The 22477-nt window shown below is 44.5% G+C and overlaps 1 protein-coding gene across 5 annotated transcripts in view; it reads right to left on the minus strand.

Moving 5' to 3' along the window:
• LOC110607348 (receptor-like protein EIX2) overlaps positions 1-22477 on the minus strand; it is a 50313-nt gene that overhangs the window by 25048 nt on the left and 2788 nt on the right. For 3 of the 5 annotated variants that reach the window (XM_021746439.2, XM_021746438.2, XM_021746435.2), the window contains one exon: positions 22115-22344. The exons of 1 other annotated variant lie outside the window; for it this stretch is intronic. The gene's annotated coding sequence lies outside the window, so the exon portion shown is untranslated. Of the gene's footprint in view, positions 1-22114; positions 22357-22477 lie in introns of those variants that run through there. One more of the 5 variants, XM_021746437.2, reaches the window with a different exon arrangement.

Here is a 22477-nt window from a genome sequence, read left to right on the forward strand (position 1 = left end):
CTTTCCCTGATAGTTCAAGAGAAATGAAGATGATTGAGTTTGAGCAGTTAAGACAGACAGAGGACATGAGTGTTTTCGGCCGCCGAACCCCCTTTGTGGAGGCAGTATTCGGCTGCCGAAGTTGCCCCCGAAAAGAGACTTTCGTCTCTGTCTGGGACTTTCAGCCGCCGAAGGTGCCGCCGAAAGTGCCTGACTTTAGGATCTGTCCAGGACTTTCGGCCGCCGAAGGTGCCGCCGAAAGTGCCCTGTTCAGCCATTTCATGCATATCTCTATGTGATATTTTCAGGATGTTTTAGGAGGTTTTTGGGGAGTAGTTTAGAGTTATGTTCTAGCATGTTTGGTCCCTCATTTGAGTCCACCTGTGTAGGTTCGGACCCGAGGAACCGAGGACCCCAGCAGTGAGTTCAGCTGCTTCGGTGTTGTCAGAGTCAGCCAGAGGTGAGTGGAACTAAACTTAATCTTTTAAATTAAATGTTTTATCATGTTTCATGCATCATGATTATGTAACAGGATGATTGCATTAGTATTCACGAATATGCCGCATTGCATCGATTGTTGATGATGTGGGTGAATGTTGGATGACCCAATTAGTCCATGACAGGAAGACCAGGACCCCATTCTACGGCCTGGCACGGAAATGAAAGACCAGGACCCCATTCTACGGCCTGGCACGATTGTGGACTCGAAGACCAGGAGCCTAGAGGTGGCCCTGGGATAATGGTAAGTAATGTATGTATGACAGGAAGACCAGGACCCCATGCTACGGCCTGGCACTATGTTAGCTTGGACTAATTGGTGACAAGTTCACCCAACCCTTATGTGGATTGTTTGTGTTATGATGCATTCCATTTGAGCATAGTGTTAATGTGTTTTACTAGCTCTACTCACTGGGCTTTTAGCTCACCCCTCTCCCTTTACCCCCAGGCTTGCAGGTACAGCATAGTGCGGGAGTCCGGATAGAGTAAAGAAGTCATGCTTATGTAATAGATAGCAATGGACATTATCAAATTGTAATGTAAAAGTACAGTATAGTTATGTAATGAGTTTTATGGATGTTAGTGTGTGCTTGACCATAGAATGTTGTATCCCTTTTTATACATAATCTTAGAGATTTTGATGATGTTTATGTAAACCAGCTCAACACAGGTTATGTCACCCTTTGAGGGCACAGATGAGATCCCACAGAGGGATCAATGTCATGTTAATGTTTATGCACAGGTTGAGTTTGGTTGATGTTCATGGAAAGAAAAGTTTTAATTTTTATGCATGTTGTTGATCATGTATGGCATTATACAGGTTTACAGGTTTTATGTCAGGCTTGCTACGGGTCCCGGCGGCCTTAAGTCGACCCGGATCCTAGCGCCGGTAGCGGTCCGATTTTCGGGTCGTTACAGAATGGTATCCGGGTATCATCAGTTGAGGATCAGGGAAGAGGATGTGCCAAAGACGGCTTTCAGGACCAGATATGGGCATTTTGAGTTCCTTGTGATGCCGTTCGGGTTAACCAACGCCCCTGCAGCATTCATGGACCTCATGAACAGAGTGTTTAGCCAGTACCTGGATCACTTTGTTATTTATGTAACAGCCCGACCCTCTTACCGGCACTGTTACCGCTCACGGCCCAGGGCTATCCCTCGCCTGGCCTCTTGCCACCTCGGGCTTTCCACTGGCGTCGTGAGCAGCTCTTAACATCCCTTCACCCTCACGGGTTCCAGGCAGGATTTGTCCCCTTGGGTTCTCGTCAAACGCATCCTTCCCCAAGTGGATTTGGCCCAAATTTCCCTTAGGAAATTAGGTCGCCTCCCCCACTGCTCAAACCCTTGACCTCCCACTTTAAGGGAATAGTCTGATGAGAGTGAGTACCAATTGTGCCATTGGTACAATTGGTACTCACTCTCACCAGACTATTCCCTTAAAGTGGGAGGTCAAGGGTTCGAGCAGTGGGGGAGGCGACCTAATTTTCTAAGGGAAATTTGGGCCAAATCCACTTGGTGAAGGATGCGTTTGACGAGAACCCAAGGGGACAAATCCTGCCTGGAACCCGTGAGGGTGAAGGGATGTTAAGAGCTGCTCACGACGCCAGTGGAAAGCCCGAGGTGGCAAGAGGCCAGGCGAGGGATAGCCCTGGGCCGTGAGCGGTAACAGTGCCGGTAAGAGGGCCGGGCTGTTACAGTAGATGAGTACACCGACAGATTCTTGGAGCTGTTGTCGTTTGCAGGGCAAACTCTTGACACAGACCAGAAGAAGTCAAGGAGGTATATCATGAAACTTCACTCCAGGTATTCCTCCTTGATTCAGTCAGCAGAGAGGGAGAGTTTCCATGCCATAGTGGATATGGCTAGGAGGATGGAGGCCAGTGCTATCATCGAGGGGAGAGTCAAGCAGTCAGTGGCACAGCCTTCTGGTTCTAAGACCCCAGGAGGGGGAAAGATAGACTCCTCTTCTCTTAATGCAGCATCTTCAGGAAGCAAGAAATGGGACAGGGGCCACAGGAAGTCAAAGAAGAACAAGTTCTGGAACAAGATTAAGTCAGGTCTGGGATTAGGCAGTGGCTCGAGCTCGGGTGCAGAAAATACAGTATGCATGAAATGTGGGAAGCCGCACAGGGGAGTATGTCGGTTTGGGACGGCAGCCTGCTTCAGATGTGGGCAAGAGGGACACATGGCACGGGAGTGTTCTAGAACAGCTTTGGTGACACAGTCCCATCAGACAGCTTCTGGTAGTGTGGTACAGCCAGTAGCTCCAGCCATGACACAGGCCAGTGGCAGAGGCAAAGGGAGAGGGACAGCTTCTTCTTCAGCGGGTTTCAGAGGTGAAGGTCCATCTGCACCAGCACGGATCTTCACAATGACACAGCAGGAGGCAGACGCATCTAACACCGTGGTGGCAGGTAATCTCATCATCGGGTGTTCTGATGTGTATGCATTGATGGACCCTGGTGCATCTCATTCTTTTATTGCTCCGAGGGCCGTTGAGAGGTTGGGATTGATGGTATCTGGGTTGGAGTGTCCTCTCTGGGTCAGTGGACCCAAGTGTGACCCATCAGTGGCAGAGTCAGTCTGCCAGTGTAGTCCAGTTTTTGTGGAAGGGAGATGCATGTCCGCTGACCTTGTAGTTCTAGAGTTGACAGACTTTGATGTCATTCTAGGGATGGACTGGTTATCTACCCATGGTGCTACCTTGGACTGCAGGGACAAGGTAGTCAGGTTCAGAGATCAGGATGGGTCAGAGGTCGTCTTCAGAGGAGACAGGAGGGGCACTCCTAGAGGTTTGATCTCAGCTCTCCAGGCTCGTAGGTTGCTTAGGAAGGGATGTCAGGGGTATTTGGCTCATGTGAGAGAGCTTAACAGTCAGGTTAGAGAGCCCGCCTCGGTGCCAGTGGTTAGAGAGTTTCTAGACGTTTTCCCAGACGAGCTGCCAGGTTTACCACCTGCTAGGGAGATAGAGTTTGAAATAGAGCTGATGCCTGGAACTAGGCCTATTTCTATCCCTCCCCTACAGGATGGCTCCAGCCGAGTTGAAAGAGTTGAAAGAGCAGTTGCAAGAACTGGTGGACAAGGGCTTCATCCGACCGAGTACCTCACCTTGGGGTGCTCCAGTTTTGTTTGTGAAGAAGAAGGATGGATCCCTTAGACTTTGTATCGACTACAGGCAGTTGAACAAAGTCACTACCAAGAATAAATACCCATTGCCAAGGATCGACGATCTATTCGACCAGCTAGCTGGAGCGGGTTGTTTCTCCAAAATAGATCTGAGATCTGGGTATCATCAGCTAAGGATAAGGGAAGAAGATGTGCCGAAGACAGCTTTCAGGACCAGATATGGGCATTTTGAGTTCTTTGTGATGCCGTTCGGGTTAACCAACGCCCCTGCAGCATTCATGGATCTCATGAACAGAGTGTTTAGACAGTATCTGGATCGCTTCGTTATTGTCTTCATAGATGATATCCTAGTGTATTCCAAAAAAGCAGAAGAGCATGCCCATCATCTGAGGATAGTTTTGCAGACCTTGAGGGAACATGGCTTGTATGCCAAGTTCTCTAAGTGTGAGTTCTGGTTAAGGAGCATCTCATTCTTGGGGCATATTGTATCAGAAAATGGGATTGAGGTAGACCCCAAGAAGGTAGAAGCTGTAGCTAACTGGCCTATACCCACCTCAGTGACAGAGATCAGAAGCTTCTTGGGTTTGGCAGGTTACTACCGGAGGTTCGTTCAGGACTTCTCGAAGATTACAGCTCCTTTGACCAGATTAACTAGAAAGAATCAGAAGTTTGAGTGGTTAGACCAATGTGAAGAAAGTTTTGAAGAGCTTAAGAAGAGGTTGACTTCAGCACCAGTGTTAGCTCTGCCATCTAGTAATGAGGACTTCACAGTGTTCTGTGATGCATCCAGAGTGGGTTTAGGTTGTGTGTTAATGCAGAATGGAAGGGTGATTGCTTATGCTTCTAGACAACTGAAGAGGCATGAGTTGAATTACCCTACGCACGATCTTGAGATGGCAGCAGTCATCTTTGCACTCAAGATGTGGAGGCATTACCTCTATGGGGTAAAGTGTGAGATCTTCACAGATCATAAGAGCCTGCAGCATATCTTGAGTCAGAGAGAGCTGAATTTGAGACAGAGGAGGTGGGTGGAACTGCTCAGTGATTACGATTGCAAAATTCAGTATCATCCGGGTAAGGTGAATGTTGTGGCGGACGCCCTAAGCTGGAAATCACTAGGCAGTCTATCCCACATCACGGCAGAGAGGAGACCAGTGGTGAAGGAGTTGTACAAGCTCATTGAGGAAGGCCTACAGTTGGAGTTGTCTGGTACAGGCGCCTTAGTTGCTCAGATGAAAATGACGCCCGTGTTTCTGGAGCAGGTGGCTCAGAAACAGCACGAGGACCCAGAGTTAGTGAAGATTGCCAGGACTGTTCAGTCAAGCAAAGATTGTGAGTTCAGATTTGACAGTAAGGGGATCCTCCGCTATGGGAGTCGATTGTGTGTACCAGATGACATAGGGCTAAAAGGAGACATTATGAGGGAGGCTCATTATGCGAGATACAGCATTCACCCCGGAGCCACCAAGATGTATCAAGATCTGAAGAAGGTTTATTGGTGGCCAGCGATGAAGAGAGAGGTGGCACAGTTCGTGTCAGCCTGCGAAGTGTGTCAGAGGGTGAAGCTGGAACATCAGAAGCCGGCTGGAATGCTTAACCCGCTACCTATTCTAGAATGGAAATGGGAGAACATAGCTATGGACTTTGTAGTGGGGTTACCGACAACGTCCAACAGATTGGACTCCATATGGGTGATTGTGGACAGACTCACCAAATCTGCTCACTTCATCCCTGTCAGGAGTGGCTATTCTGTGGACAAGTTGGCGCAGGTGTATGTAGATGAGATTGTCAGACTGCATGGGGTTCCTGTTTCTATAGTGTCTGATAGAGGGCCCCAGTTCACCTCCAGGTTTTGGCGGAGTCTGCAGAATGCCATGGGTACTAGGTTGGATTTCAGTACTGCCTTCCACCCCCAGACTGATGGACAGTCAGAAAGGACCATCCAGACTATCGAGGATATGCTCAGAATGTGTGTGCTAGACTTTGGCGGTTCTTGGAGGCAACATCTACCTTTGGTGGAGTTTGCCTACAACAACAGCCATCATGCTAGCATCGGGATGGCTCCATATGAAGCTTTGTACGGAAGGAAGTGCAGATCACCTGTTTGCTGGGAAGAAGTTGGAGAAAAGGCCTTGGCAGGGCCTGAACTAGTAGAGATCACCAGCAGGGTGGTACCCATAATCAGAGAAAGAATCAAGACTGCTGTAAGCAGACAAAAGAGCTATGCAGACGTCCGCAGAAGACAGTTAGAGTTTCAGGAGGGGGATCTGGTATTGCTCAAGGTGTCTCCCATGAAGGGAGTGGTTCGCTTCGGGAAGAAAGGTAAACTAGCCCCACGATACATCGGACCCTTTGAAATCTTGCAAAAGATTGGGAATGTGTCGTACAAGCTGGATTTACCTGCTTCGATGGAGAGAATCCATCCGGTTTTCCATGTTTCAATGTTGAGGAAGTTCGTGTCAGATCCGGGCAAGGTTCTTAGTGAGCCTGATGTAGAGATCCAAGAGGATCTCACTTATGTTGAGCAGCCAGTGCGGATCATAGACACCCAGATCAGGAAGCTGAGAAACAAGGAAATGCCGATGGTGAAAGTCCTTTGGAACCACCACAATCTGGAAGAGTGCACTTGGGAGACACGGGAGTCCATGCTCCAGCAGTACCCTCATCTCTTTTAAGGTTAGGTCTCTATATGTTTATGTGCTATGTATGTATGTTATGTTGTTTGTTATGCTATGTACTAGTTGAGGAACATTCGGGGACGAATGTTCTTAAGGGGGGGAGAATGTAATACCCGGCTAGACTCCGGTATCGGAATTCCTACCGTCCGGTGGAATCTCGGATGTCGGAGACCTCTAGAAGGGTAGAATCATGTTTTATAAAAATGTTTTAACATGTTTTATGATTTTAACATGAAAGAAAAAATGAGTTTTTGCATGAAAAGTCTTTGGAGGAAAATCCAGGTTCGGCCGCCGAAAGTCAAGTTCGGCCGCCGAACATGCATGCGTTTTGGAGGCACGTTAGGCCCCCGAAAGCATAGGCGAGGGAAGTCCAGGTTCGGCCGCCGAAACTCAGGTTCGGCCGCCGAACATGGCATGCATGCGGAGGCACTTTCGGCCCCCGAACGTGGCCTGGCCAGCCACTATAAATGGGGCACTTAGCCGAAATGGGCGAGCCTTCTCCCATTTTCGGCCACAGCAAGCTTCCAACCTTCCCTTTGCAAATCTTGTGATCTTCCTCCAAATCCCCACCATTTTTCTTGAGTTTTAACCTCACATTGCAAGTTTTGAAGTTTTGAAACAAGTTTTGGAGCTTTGGGAACTCAGGAGCTCATTTTCTTGGATCTCCAAGTTTAGGTCGTCTCTCTCTCGATCTTCAAGAGGTAAGAGCCGATCTTAAGCTCCTTGAATGTTTTAAACAAGTTTTTATGAGTTCTTTGGGTAGAAATGCATGTTAGGATATATGTTGAGTTTATGGGTTATATTGATGTTTTGAACAATGTGTGTTGATTATGGTTATTTGAAGTGTTGTAGTTGGGGTATTTGTTGTTTTGAGGCCCCTAGGAACTTGTATGCATGTGATGGTTGAGATATTTGCATGATTTGAAGTTTGGGAGGTGAAATGTGCATGAGGAACCGAGTTTCTGCCCTTTGGCAGAAACCAGGTTCGGCCGCCGAAGGGATTTTCGGCCGCCGAACCTGCCTGGGAGGCAGGCCTTTCGGCTGCCGAAGTTGCCCCCGAAAAGAGACTTTCGTCTTTGTCTGGGACTTTCGGCCCCCGAAGGTGCCGCCGAACCTGCCTGGGTTTCGGCTCTGGAGGGACTTTCGGCCGCCGAACCTGCCGCCGAAAGTGCCCTGTTCAGCCATTTCATGCATGTTTTTCTTTGATTATTTCATGATGTTTTAGGGGGTTTTTGGGGGTATTTTTAGAGTCATGTTACAGTATGTTTGGTCCCTCACTAGAGTCCACCTGTGTAGGTTCGGACCCGAGGAATCGAGGACCCCAGCAGTGCTAGCTGCTTCAGTAACTTGTCAGAGTCTTTAGAGCCAACCAGAGGTGAGTAGAATAAACCCTTAAGTTTTAAATTAACTAAAATATGCATTCTTTTAGCATGCTCATGCATCATGACTACCATGCGATATTATAGGTTGCTTGCATTAGATCTCACGAAGATGTTGCATTGCACTTTATGCTGTTTGATGCGGATGAATGTTGAATGATCCGTTAGCCCTTATGTACTAGGCATGGAAGTCCAGGCGAGCCTGCTCTACGCCCCTGGCATCATTCTATGGAAGTCCGGGTGTGCCTGCTCTACGCCCCCGGCATAATTGGTATATATGATATGACATGGAAGTCCAGGCGAGCCTGCTCTACGCCCCTGGCATAATTAGATTGTATGGAGGGCTATATGGTGACAAGTTCATCCATGATGTGAATTGTTTGTGATGTGACGCATTTCATGAAAGCATGAAATTTTAAGATATAATGTTTTATTATTCTGCTCACTGGGCTCTTGTAGCTCACCCCATTCCCTTAACCCCCAGGTGTGCAGGTACAAGGTAGACCAAGAGATTAGCAAGGGTAAAGATGCTCTCATGTAATAGCTAGTAGTTGTGGACATGATAGATTGTAATGTAATGAGAATGTAAGGTTCTAAAGTCATGTAATGTAATGAGTATGATGACGAGGATTAGAGTTGTGCTTGACCATATGTGTATATTATCCCTTGATACATGATCCATAGTTTTCTTATGATGGTTATGTTTGACCAGGCTCAATGTATGTATGAGATACCCCATCGGAGCATTTGATGAGGGCTCCAGTGGAGGTTTATGTTTATGTTTATGATAATGTTTAAGTTGAGCTGGTTGATGTATGAGAATGTTTACAGGTTTATGAGTATTGTTGATCATGTATGGGATTAAACAGGTTTTCAGGCTATGCCAGGCTTGCTACGGTTCCCGACGGCCTTATGCCGATCTGGATCCTAGCGCCGGTAACGGTCCGGATTTTCGGGTCGTTACATCATGCCAATTTGGATCTTTGACAGCTTGAGTATAGCAACTAGGTACTGAGAAAGAAGCAATCACATTATTTAACTTTGGAGGCCATGGAGTTTGCGGTTTGAGCTTGCCCGTTTGTTGTCTAGTCACCATGGAATGTGTCTTAACTTGCAAAGGAACAGGGGGAGGAGATGAAGTGTTGTTTCTACTGGGGTCGAATAGGTTGGAATCTAGTTTTGGTTGTGTAATTGAAATTGTGCGTTGGAGGTTGGGCTGGGTCGGAGGAATAAGCGGTTCGGTTTGACGAAAATTGATCAGCTTGATTTGGTTGGTGTTTAGTGATACGGTGCACTCAGGTGATGGGCTTGGTATGTGGGCCTGACCTGTGTCAGTTGTGGCGTCATTTTGGGTAGGGGCTGGAGTAATGGAAGCAACATCATTTTGATGTCTAAGAGAGGTTTGTAAGCTGCATTTTGGAGCTGCTCCTAGGATACCAGGTTGTGTATTTGACAAAGGTGGAATGCGTGGTAATGGAATGGACGTAGGACTCACTTCAGCCACTGAGGTAGTGCCATTATCATCCAACTTCTTAAAAGAAAACTCCTGCTCAAAAAACAAGACATGGTGTGAGATAAAAAGACGATCAGAAGAAATTTCAGGACAAGTATACCCTTTATAAAGTTTACTATAGCCAAGAAAAACACAACGAGAAGACTTAGGAGCAAGTTTGTGAGATGAATAAGGTTTCAACCAAGGATAACACAATGAACCAAACACACGCAATTCATCATAAGTAGGTTTCTCATGAAATAAAATTTCATAGGGAGTATGTTTGTTATTGGATGAAGAGGGCAATCTATTTATTGTGTAGGTAGCAGTATTGAAGGCATAGGTCCAGTAATTGTAAGGAACCGAAGCATGATGTAATAGAGATCGGCCTAACTCAACAATATGTCTATGCTTTCATTCTGCACATCCATTTTGTTCAGGAGTGTGAGGACAAGAAACCTTTTGTGAAATCCCATGTTGTTTCAAGTAATTGGACAAAGACCGAAATTCTCTCCCCCAATCTGATTGAAAGTTTTTGATAAGCAGTCCAAAATATTTTTCCACTAAACACCGAAATTGAACAAAGACAGAGAAGACATCAGATTTTTGTTTAAGAAAATATAACCAGCAATACTTACTAAAATGATCATAGAAAATCACATAATAACGAAAACCATCAATAGATACAATAGGGGCAGGACCCCAAACGTCAGAACAAATGAATTCAAGAGGCTGTTTAGCACGATAAAGAGAATCAACAAACGGTAATTTATATGATTTACTCACATTGCAAGCATGACAATGATGAAATTTATTACTAGAAACAAAACAAATATTATTAGATCTAAGAACATCATGAACAACTCAAAAATTTGTACGTCCTAGCCGTTTATGCCATAATGAAACTGTTGTTGGGAAAGCTTTTGGAGAGAATGACCGAACTGGCTACAAAGGAAAGAGATAAAGGCCATTGTCACTCGGACCTTGGTATAATACCTGCTTCGTAGAGATATCCTTCACAAAATATTTGTCAGGGAAAAATTTAATTGAAGTGTTATTTTATGAGGTAAAAGTAGAAACTGACATTAAATTGTTAATGATAGCAGTTGAATAAGAATATCATTCAAACGAAAATTATGACCATTAATAGAAGTAATTGAACAACCACGAGATAAGACAGGAAGTGTTTTACCATCGGTAATTGTGAGAGCGGTGGCATCATTGACAGGAATACGATGAGCTATAGTTTCCTGATTAGCTGCTAGATGATAATTTGCACCGGAGTCTACAGTCCAAGTCTGAAGAGGTTCAGTTTGAGTTTTGGCTACATTGGCTTGAGAATTGATGCGAGGTGAGGGACATTGTCTTGAAATATGTCCTGTTCCATTGCAATTAGAACATGTTAAAGTACAAGTGCCACGACCAGAAGCATAACTAGACTGTCCAGAACCGCGTCCTTGATATGATGACTGTCCACCACGCCCACGGTAACCACGGCCACGCCCTCTACTGCCTCGCCCAGAATTTGCATAGTGAGCAGTAGCAGGAACGACAGAGTTAAGAGTGAGAGAATCAAACTTCAATTGGGATTCTTCACTGAGTAGTAATGCATACAACTCATCAACAGTAATCTGAGTATTTCGTGCTTCTATAGCACGCGTAAAAGGACGATAATCCGAACCTAATCCTTCCAAAACATCGCACATAAGATTTTCCTCTGTAACAGATCCTTCTAACGCATAAAGCTGATCATAATATGATTTCTCTTTGTGCATGTAATTGTCAATCAAATTATTACCTCGCTGCAGATGCTTGAGTTGTTTACGCAGCTGCTGAATCCGCATTTTAGCACCGGCGGAATAGATTACAGTGAGCTTGTTCCATGCATCCTTGGCAGTGGCGCAACGAGTGATCTAATGAAGAATAAATTCAGAAACAGAACAATTGATCCAGCTACGAACGATCTGATCGTGATAGAACCAATCCATAAATGCAGGATTTAGTTCGCCAAAGGATAAAAACCGATCTGGTGCAGTAACAGTACCATAGACATGAGAAACCAATCTGTATCCATGAAGAAGAGGCATGATTTGTGCATGCCATAGCAAATAATTAGCCGAAGTGAGTTTAATGGTAAGAAATTGAGTGACGTTTGGAATCTGAAGATTGAGAATAGATGATGTGGATCCGATAGTGGTTGAAACAAGAGATTGCTTAGTGTTAGCCATTGGAGATTGCTCAGTATTAGCCATTGGAGATTGCTCAGTGTTAGCCATTGCTGTTACGAACAGAGGGAAAAACAAGATGAGAAAAACGTAAAAGAAAAGAGAATAATTTGCTGTAAAACCTTTATGGCTCTGATACCATATAGAAGGTTTATGGTATTGAGAATTATATATATTATTTGTATTTCTGTATAGAGTACATTTATATAGTATATACCAGGTCTATCAACAGTTAGCTAGTGGTTGAGTTGGATACAGATTGTATGATAACAAATATTATCTCAATCAACTCTAAACTTTATCATAACTCTAAACCTTATCATAACTCCAATCTTATCATAACTCTAAACCTTATCACAACTCTAATGTAACGACCCCAAAATGGACCGTCACCGGCGCTAGGATTCAGGTCGGCTTAAGGCCGCCAGAACCCGTAGCAAGCCTGCTCTACTCTCTGTGCACCTGTAAATCTCATACATGATCATACATTTTCGGTGAAAAAAAAAAACTATTTTCTCTGTACCAAGGCTTAACCTGTGCATGCACTGTCTCTGTACCCTGTACTCGGTACCCCTGACTAGAGCTTGCTCTAGATGGGCTATCTCATACCTGTTCAGCCTGGTTTTTCACATACTCTGTAAAACATATACATGTACAGATCATGTACAAAAACTAAAGATTTACAACACTAACATTACTAAGTCAAGCACAATTCTAACTGTAAACACAACTGGTACATCTCTTTAATATTACATGTCCATTCTAAGCTATTACAAGTCTCTTCCTGTACTCTTCTGGACTTCCCCTGTACACTGTACAACGAACCTGCAAGACTGGGGTTAAGGGAGTGGGATGAGCTCTATAGCCCAGTGAGTAGAACAGTAAAACAATTCATTAAAATATGATTTGATGGAATGCATCATAACACAAACATTCCACGTCAAGAGTAAACCTGTCACCACATAGTTCCAGTAACTCTGTGCCAGGGCGTAGAATCGAGCACCTGGTATTCTTGTAATATATATATATATGTGTGTATAACACCTCTGTACTTACCATTGCCAGGGCGTAGTCAAAGGCTCCTGGTCTTTACTATACCTGCCAGGGCGTAGTCAAAGGCTCCTGGACTTCCTATCTGGAACTACTGGATCATTCAGCGTTTACTCACATCAACAATATAATTATGCAATGCAACATCTTTGTGGATTCTAATGCAATCAACCTATTGCATAAATATGATGCATGAAAGATGCTAAAAGCAGTTAATGTCTTAATTAAAACGAGTAATCAGTTTAATTCCACTCACCTCTGGCTGTCTGGACTGACTCTGCAGGTTCAGTAAACTCTGGAGCAGTACTCACTGCTGCTCTCTCTGGTTCCTCTGATCTGTGTAAGCACAGAAAGACTCAAATGAGGGACCAAACTAACTTAAGAATAACTCTATTAAACTCCCCAAGATTCCCCTTAAACTCACTCTAAAACTTATGCAAAGCATGCAAAAGAAAAGCTGAACAGGACACTTTCGGCGGCAGGTTCGGCGGCCGAATGTCCTCTCCAGAGACGAAACTCATGCACCTTCGGCGGCCGAATCTCAATCTTCGGCGGCCGAACCCTTTCGGGGGCAAGTTTCGGGGGCTGAAAGGCACTCCAGAGACGAAAGTCTCTAACCTTCGGCGGCTGAATCTCAATCTTCGGCGGCCGAACCCCCCAAACAGAGCCAAACCTCAAAACTCTCGGGGGCAAGCTGTGGCAATCAAAGCCACCATGCAAGGGGTTCGGCGGTCGAATGCACCTTCGGCTGCCGAACCTGAGTTCATCCAGAACTCAGTCCCGATGGCACTCTAGCTCCTCAATCCCCTTCTACTTCTCAAAACATGCATACTTCAACTCCTCAGCTCACATATACCCAAGTATATGTACAAAGGGGTCCAAAACTACCTAAAAACCCCAACAAACAAATCAAACATAACACATAATCATGCTTACAAGCATAAATCATCAAAAACATCATTTTTAACCTAAGCATGCATCTCTAACCAAACCTCCACAAAACTTCTGTAAAACCTTAAAATAAGTTCAAGATCTTCACTTACCTCCTGTAAACAAGAAGATGAACGACCTGAACAAAGAAAATGGATCAACTTTCTTCAAACTCAAAACTTAGCTTTTAGCTTGCAAAACTTTCAAAACCTTTGATAACCAATAACAACTCTGCATGAGCTGCTACAAGGCTTACAGATAAGTCATGGGAGACGTGGCCAAGCTTCTGGACATGATCTGGTGATAACACCTGTCCAAAATGCTGACTAAGGAATGCACATAGCTGGCTGAGCAACTCAGCTTCGGCTGCCAAATCGCATGCAAAACCATGCAACATTCGGGGGCCGAACTTGCACTTCGGAAGCCGAACATTGGGCACTTTCGGCGGCCGAACTTACCTTCGGCGGCCGAACTTGGCTCGTCTGTCTTGGTTCATTTCAACTCAAAACTTAGTTCTATAAAACTTTAAAACATGAAAACTTACAACATTTCTTTAGAAAAACATAAGTCCTTCCCTTCTAGAGGATTCCGACACCTCGGATTCCACCGGACAACAGGAATTCCGGTGCCGGACTCTAGCCGGGTATTACATTCTCCCCCCCTTAAGAACATTCGTCCTCGGATGTTCCTAAAACAAACAAAAACACAACAAAAGGAGGAAACTAACCTCAAAACAGATGTGGATACTGCTGGAGCATAGACTCCCGCGTCTCCCAGGTGCACTCTTCTAGGTTATGGTGGTTCCACAAAACTTTCACCATCGGAATCTCCTTGTTCCTTAGCTGTCTGATCTGTGTGTCCAGAATCCGTACTGGCTGTTCTATATAAGTGAGATCTCCTAGAATCTCCACATCAGGTTCACTGATAACCTGATCCGGATCTGACACAAATTTCCGTAGCATAGAAACATGAAATACCGGGTGAATCCTCTCCATAGAAGTAGGTAAATCCAGCTTATACGATACATTTCCGATCCTCTGCAAAACCTCAAAGGGTCCAATGTACCGTGGAGCTAACTTACCCTTCTTCCCAAAACGAACCACTCCTTTCATTGGAGACACTTTCAGCAATACCCAATCTCCCTCCTGAAATTCTAACAGTTTTCTGCGAATGTCTGTATAGCTTTTCTGTCTACTCTGTGCTGGTCTGATTCTTTCTCTGATCACTGGCACTGTTCTACTGGTAATCTCTACTAACTCTGGCCCTGCAATAGCCTTCTCTCCTACCTCTTCCCAGCAAATAGGTGATCTGCATTTCCTCCCATATAATGCCTCATAAGGAGCCATCCCAATGCTAGCATGATGACTGTTATTGTAGGCAAACTCCACCAAAGGTAGGTGCTGCCTCCAAGAACCGCCAAAGTCTAACACACACATTCGGAGCATATCCTCTATGGTCTGGATGGTCCTCTCTGACTGCCCATCAGTCTGTGGGTGGAAAGCAGTACTAAAATCTAATCTCGTGCCCATTGCACTCTGCAGACTTCGCCAAAATCTGGAGGTGAACTGAGGTCCCCTGTCTGAAACTATAGACACTGGGACTCCATGCAATCTCACTATCTCATCCAGATAAACCTGTGCTAACTTATCCACAGAATAGTTACTCCTAACTGGAATGAAATGAGCAGATTTCGTGAGTCTGTCCACAACCACCCATATAGAGTCTATCCTGTTAGATACTGCCGGTAATCCCACTACAAAATCCATAGCTATGCTCTCCCATTTCCATTTTGGAATCGGCAGTGGGTTAAGCATTCCAGCCGGCTTTTGATGTTCTAGTTTCACCCGCTGACAAGTCTCACAGGCTGTCACAAACTGCGCCACTTCCTTCTTCATGACTGGCCACCAATATACCTTCTTCAGATCCTAATACATTTTGGTGGCTCTTGGGTGAACACTATACCTCGCATTATGAGCTTCCCTCATAATGTCTTCCTTCAGACTACTATTATCTGGTACACAAAATCGACTCCCATAGCGAAGGATCCCTTGGCTGTCAAATCTAAACTCTGCATGGTTGCCTGACTGAACAGTCCTGGCAATTTTCATCAACTCAGGGTCCTCGTGCTGTCTCTGAGCTATCTGCTCCAGTAACACTGGTGTCACTCTCATCTGTGCTATCAACGCACCTGTACCAAACAACTCTAACTGTAACCCCTCCTCGATGAGCTTGTAAAGCTCCATCACAACTAGTCTCCGCTCTGCTGCTATATGAGATAAACTGCCTAGTGACTTCCGGCTTAGGGCGTCTGCCACTACATTCGCCTTACCCGGATGATACTGAATCTTACAATCATAATCACTAAGCAATTCTACCCATCTTCTCTGCCTTAAATTCAGCTCCCTCTGGCTCAAGATGTACTGTAAACTCTTGTGATCAGTGAAGATCTCGTATTTAACCCCGTAAAGGTAATGCCTCCACATCTTGAGTGCAAAGATAACTGCTGCCATCTCAAGGTCATGGGTGGGGTAATTTAGCTCGTGCTTCTTTAACTGTCTAGAAGCATAAGCAATCACCCTATCCTGCTGCAACAAAACACAACCCAATCCCACTCGAGATGCATCACAGAACACTGTGAAATCCTCATCACTAACAGGCAGAGCTAGTACTGGTGCTGTTGTCAATCTCCTCTTGAGCTCCTCAAAGCTCTCTTCACACTGGTCTGACCAGACAAATTTCTGGTTCTTCTGAGTCAATTTGGTCATAGGAGCTGCTATCTTCAAGAAGTCCTGTACAAACCTCCTATAGTAACCTGCCAGTCCCAGAAAACTTTAATCTCAGTCACTGTAGTGGGCCTGGGCCAGTTAGCTACAGCCTCAATCTTCTTGGGGTCTACCTCAATACCATCTGCTGACACCACATGTCCCAAGAAGGAAATGCTCCTCAACCAAAACTCACACTTAGAGAACTTGGCATATAAACCATGCTCTCTCAGTGTCTGCAGAACTATCCTCAGATGCTGGGCATGCTCCTCTGCATCTCTGGAATACACTAAGATGTCATCGATAAAGACAATCACAAAGTGATCCAGAAACTCGCTAAAAACTCTGTTCATGAGATCCATGAATGCTGCAGGGGCATTAGTCAACCCGAACGGCATCACTAAGAACTCATAGTGCCCATATCTGGTCCTGAACGCTGTCTTAGGCACATCTGCCTCTCTGACTCTCAACTGATGATATCCGGATCTCAGATCTATTTTAGAAAAACAACCTGCTCTAGCTAGCTGATCGAATAGATCATCAATCCTAGGCAAAGGATATCTATTCTTGGTAGTGACCTTGTTTAACTGTCTGTAGTTAATACAAAGTCTGAGGGATCCATCCTTCTTTCTGACAAAGAGCACTGGAGCACCCTAAGGTGAGGTACTAGGGCGGATGAAACCCTTATCTACCAAATCCTGCAACTATTCTTTTAACTCTTTTAACTCTGCTGGTGCCATCCGGTAGGGAGGAATAGAGATAGGTCTGGTATCAGGCAACAATTCAATTTCAAACTCTATCTCCCTACCAGGCGGTAATCCTGATAAGTCGTCTGGGAACACATCTGGAAATTCTTGCACTACTGGTATTGAAGCTGGTTCCCTAACCTGACTGTCTAGCTCTCTCACATGAGCTAGAAACCCCTGACAACCCCTCCTAAGCAATCGACGAGCCTGAAGGGCTGAAATCAGACCTCTGGGTGTACCTCTCCTATCTCCTCTGAAGACACACTCTGACCCATCCTGGTCTCTGAGACTAACTACCTTGTCTCTGCAGTCCAAGGTAGCACCATATGTAGATAGCCAATCCATCCCTAGAATGACGTCAAAATCTGTCAAATCTAGAACCACAAGGTCAGCTGGAAGGTATCTACCCTCTATAAACACTGGACTGAAACGACAGACTGACACTGCCACTGATGGGTCGCATTTGGGTCCACTGATCCAGAGAGGATACTCTAATTCAGAACTGATCAAACCCAATCTCTCAATAGCTCTCGAAGCAATAAAGGAATGAGAAGCACTAAAGGAATGAGAAGCACAGGGGTCCATCAAAGCATACACATCTGAACACCCAATGATGAGATTACCTGACACCACTGTGTTCGATGTATTAGCCTCCTCCTGAGTCACAGTGAAAATCCGTGCTGGGGCTACAGGATTTCCACCTCGATAACCTGCTGCTGAAGTAGAGGCTGCCCCTCTCCCTCTACCTCTGCCACTGCTCTGAGGCATGGCTGGAGCTCTTGGCTGCACCCCTGGCTGTGCTACACTGCCTGAACTCATCTGCTGGGATGGTGCAAAAGTCACCTGAGGACATTCCCTAGCAAAATGCCCTTCCTGTCCACATTTAAAACAGGTTAAAGATCCCAACTGACAAGCTCCTCTGTGTGGTCTACCACATCTCCTACATGCTGGAATAGCTGTGTCAGAGCTTGAGCCACTACCCATTCCCAGACTAGACTTGACTTTACTCCAGAACCTATTCTTTGTTCCTTTCGCTCTATCCCATTTTTTATTGCCTGTAGTGCCTGAACTAGGGGCCTTAGAACCTGAAGCCTGTGCCTTTGACTGTTTCTGAATATTAGCACTAGCTTCCATCTTCCTGGCTGCATCCACAATAGAGTGAAAACTCTCCTTCTCTGCTGGAAGGATCAAAGAAGAATACCTGGGATGAAGTCTCATGGTATATCTCCTCGCTTTCTTCTGATCAGTATCATAGGCCTGACCCACGTACTGAAGCAAATCCAGGAACTTATCTGTAAATTCATCAACACTCATCTCATCTGTTTGTCTCAACTGTTCAAACTCTATTATCTTCATCTCCCTGGAGCTGTCAGGAAAAGCCCACCCTGCAAATTCATTGGTGAACTCTCCCCACGACATACTGTTCATTCTGGGCTCTATATAGTTCTTAAACCATTCCCGAGCCTTCCTACACTTTAGTGTAAACCCCGCCATTTCAATGGCTCTACTGTCATCTGCACCCAACTCTTCAGTAATCATCCTCACAGTTCTCAGGTACTCAAATGGATCATCTCCTGTATTGAACTTAGGAGCATCCAATTTTAGGTACTCAGTCATCTTCACCTTGCTTCCAGATGAACTAGGTGGAAATGTTTGAGCAACAGGGGCTACTGGTTCTGTTTGTGGTGGTGGGGGTACTGGTTCATTTATTTCTGGGTGTGCTGCACTTGGATGGATAGGGGAGGGTGGATACATAGGATATGGTGGGTAATAGTAAGGATAAGGCATATATGGCATGTATGAAGGATATGGGTCAAATCGAGAGTACTCTGACATACCCTCCATCGGATACACTGGATCCTGGGAATCAGCTGGATAATCAAAACCTGAGGCCTGAACGCCACCCTGAGATTCTCCCATACCTTCATCCATAGACGGATCAGTCTCCATGGCCTCCCTCACTTCCTCTGATCTACCTCCTCTAACAATCCCTCTCCTGCTCTCGTCTACAGACCTTCTAGGGTCTATTGACATGCCTTCCCTGCTAGATCTTGGTGACCTTGCCCTCGGCAATGCAGGAGGACGAGCAGCTAATCCCTCACTATCTAATGGGACTCTAGTCAATCGAGCTGATCGACGAGTTCCTCGCATCTTAACTCTGAAAAACAAACATACTATAGCATATTAGCACATAAACATATATCTCAATCATAATACACATGCATATGCATTTCATAGCATCAAAAAGACAGGACTCAATATCCTATCCTAGTGGACATGATTTCCTATTGTGCTTGACCAACTGTAATCTCTATGAGCCCGACACTCTCTCTATAGGTCCGATCATATGAACCTAGGGCTCTGATACCAATCTGTAACGACCCCAAAATGGACCGTCACCGGCGCTAGGATTCAGGTCGGCTTAAGGCCGCCAGAACCCGTAGCAAGCCTGCTCTACTCTCTGTGTACCTGTAAATCTCATACATGATCATACATTGAAAATAAACTCTTTTCTCTGTACCAAGGCTTAACCTGTGCATGCACTGTCTCTATACCCTGTACTCGGTACCCCTGACTAGAGCTTGCTCTAGATGGGCTATCTCATACCTGTTAAGCCTGGTTTTTCACATACTCTGTAAAACATATACATGTACAGATCATGTACAAAAACTAAAGATTTACAACACTAACATTACTAAGTCAAGCACAATTCTAACTGTAAACACAACTGGTACATCTCTTTAATATTACATGTCCATTCTAAGCTATTACAAGTCTCTTCCTGTACTCTTCTGGACTTCCCCTGTACACTGTACAACGAACCTGCAAGACTGGGGTTAAGGGAGTGGGATGAGCTCTATAGCCCAGTGAGTAGAACAGTAAAACAATTCATTAAAATATGATTTGATGGAATGCATCATAACACAAACATTCCACGTCAAGAGTAAACCTGTCACCACATAGTTCCAGTAACTCTGTGCCAGGGCGTAGAATCGAGCACCTGGTCTTCCTGTAATATATATATATATATGTGTGTGTATAACACCTCTGTACTTACCATTGCCAGGGCGTAGTCAAAGGCTCCTGGTCTTTACTATACCTGCCAGGGCGTAGTTAAAGGCTCCTGGACTTCCTGTCTGGAACTACTGGATCATTCAGCGTTTACTCACATCAACAATATAATTATGCAATGCAACATCTTTGTGGATTCTAATGCAATCAACCTATTGCATAAATATGATGCATGAAAGATGCTAAAAGCAGTTAATGTCTTAATTAAAACGAGTAATCAGTTTAATTCCACTCACCTCTGGCTGTCTGGACTGACTCTGCAGGTTCAGTAAACTCTGGAGCAGTACTCACTGCTGCTCTCTCTGGTTCCTCTGATCTGTGTAAGCACAGAAAGACTCAAATGAGGGACCAAACTAACTTAAGAATAACTCTATTAAACTCCCCAAGATTCCCCTTAAACTCACGCTAAAACTTATGCAAAGCAAGCAAAAGAAAAGCTGAACAGGACACTTTCGGCTGCAGGTTCGGCGGCCGAATGTCCTCTCCAGAGACGAAACTCATGCACCTTCGGCGGCCGAATCTCAATCTTCGACGGCCGAACCCTTTCGGTGGCAAGTTTCGGGGGCTAAAAGGCACTCCAGAGACGAAAGTCTCTAACCTTCGGTGGCCGAATCTCAATCTTCGACGGCCGAACCCCCCAAACAGAGCCAAACCTCAAAACTCTCGGGGGCAAGCTGTGGCAATCAAAGCCACCATGCAAGGGGTTCGGCGGCCGAATGCACCTTCGGCTGCCGAACCTGAGTTCATCCAGAACTCAGTCCCGATGGCACTCTAGCTCCTCAATCCCCTTCTACTTCTCAAAACATGCATACTTCAACTCCTCAGCTCACATATACCCAAGTATATGTACAAAGGGGTCCAAAACTACCTAAAAACCCCAACAAACAAATCAAACATAACACATAATCATGCTTACAAGCATAAATCATCAAAAACATCATTTTTAACCTAAGCATGCATCTCTAACCAAACCTCCACAAAACTTCTGTAAAACCTTAAAATAAGTTCAAGATCTTCACTTACCTCCTGTAAACAAGAAGATGAACGATCTGGACAAAGAAAATGGATCAACTTTCTTCAAACTCAAAACTTAGCTTTTAGCTTGCAAAACTTTCAAAACCTTTGATAACCAACAACAACTCTGCATGAGCTGCTACAAGGCTTGCAGATAAGTCATGGGAGATGTGGCCAAGCTTCTGGACATGATCTGGTGATAACACCTGTCCAAAATGCTGACTAAGGAATGCACATAGCTGGCTGAGCAACTCAGCTTCGGCTGCCGAATCGCATGCAAAACCATGCAACATTCGGGGGCCGAACTTGCACTTCGGAAGCCGAACATTTGGCACTTTCGGCGGCCGAACTTACCTTCGGCGGCCGAACTTGGCTCGTCTGCCTTGGTTCATTTCAACTCAAAACTTAGTTCTATAAAACTTTAAAACATGAAAACTTACAACATTTCTTTAGAAAAACATAAGTCCTTCCCTTCTAGAGGATTCCGACACCCCGGATTCCACCGGACAATAGGAATTCCGGTGCCGGACTCTAGTCGGGTATTACATCTAAACCTTATCACACCCCCTCAATTTGTGCGTTGCAGGGACAGTACGAATTGTTAAGTGTTGCATTAGAGTTTGATGCCGCATTTTGGATAATGGTTTAGTCAGAATGTCAGCTAATTGATCTTTAGAGCAAATAAACTGCACTTTGACTTCATTCTTTTGCACTTTATCACGAACAAAATGAAAATCGACTTCCAAGTGCTTCGTCCGAGCATGGAAAACAGGATTGATAGAAATATATGTTGCACCAATATTATCACACCACAAGTTGGGAGTTTTGGTGGAATGGAAAGTAATGTCACGCAACATTGACTGAATCCAAGTTAATTCAGTGATAGCAAGACCAATAGCTCGATATTCAGCCTCTGTTGACGAACGAGCAACTGTTTGTTGTTTCTTGAAATTCCAAAATATGAGGGATTTAATTTCTAGCCAATTGATTATTTTCATGCTAGATCACGTGCGTGGCACGAGGTTGGAAAATTCAGAGAGAAAAAAAAGAAATTGCAAAAAATGCTAAAACTGGGTTTGGTTGTTAGAAATTATTAAATATATAAAAATTGACAATTTTTATATTAAAATTCATAAGATTTTTTTTTTTGTAATTGACAATTTTTATATTATTTTATAGCAATTTAAAGTTATTGTACAAAAAATGTAAAGTTATTAATATAGGAATTATCTTAGAAAAAGGTCAAGGATATCAAATCCTGGAAACAATCACACAAAAACACATCCCCTTTAAAGAAAATCTTCCAGCCTTCCAAACTTCAAACCTTGAATGGAGGAGGGTCTTTATTTAAACTTAGCTTAACATCTGCTGCAATCTCAAACAACCTTGAATCCTACATTAAGCACTATCATCAACAATTAACATAGAAAGCATTATGATCATGTAATTGAAATTTCTGTCAATTTGCATCTCTAACAACATTAATAAAGCATCCATGAATTATGAGTGATTAAATAGAAAGAACT

Source organism: Manihot esculenta, chromosome 1, assembly GCF_001659605.2.
Source record: "Manihot esculenta cultivar AM560-2 chromosome 1, M.esculenta_v8, whole genome shotgun sequence".
NCBI lineage: Eukaryota > Viridiplantae > Streptophyta > Magnoliopsida > Malpighiales > Euphorbiaceae > Manihot > Manihot esculenta.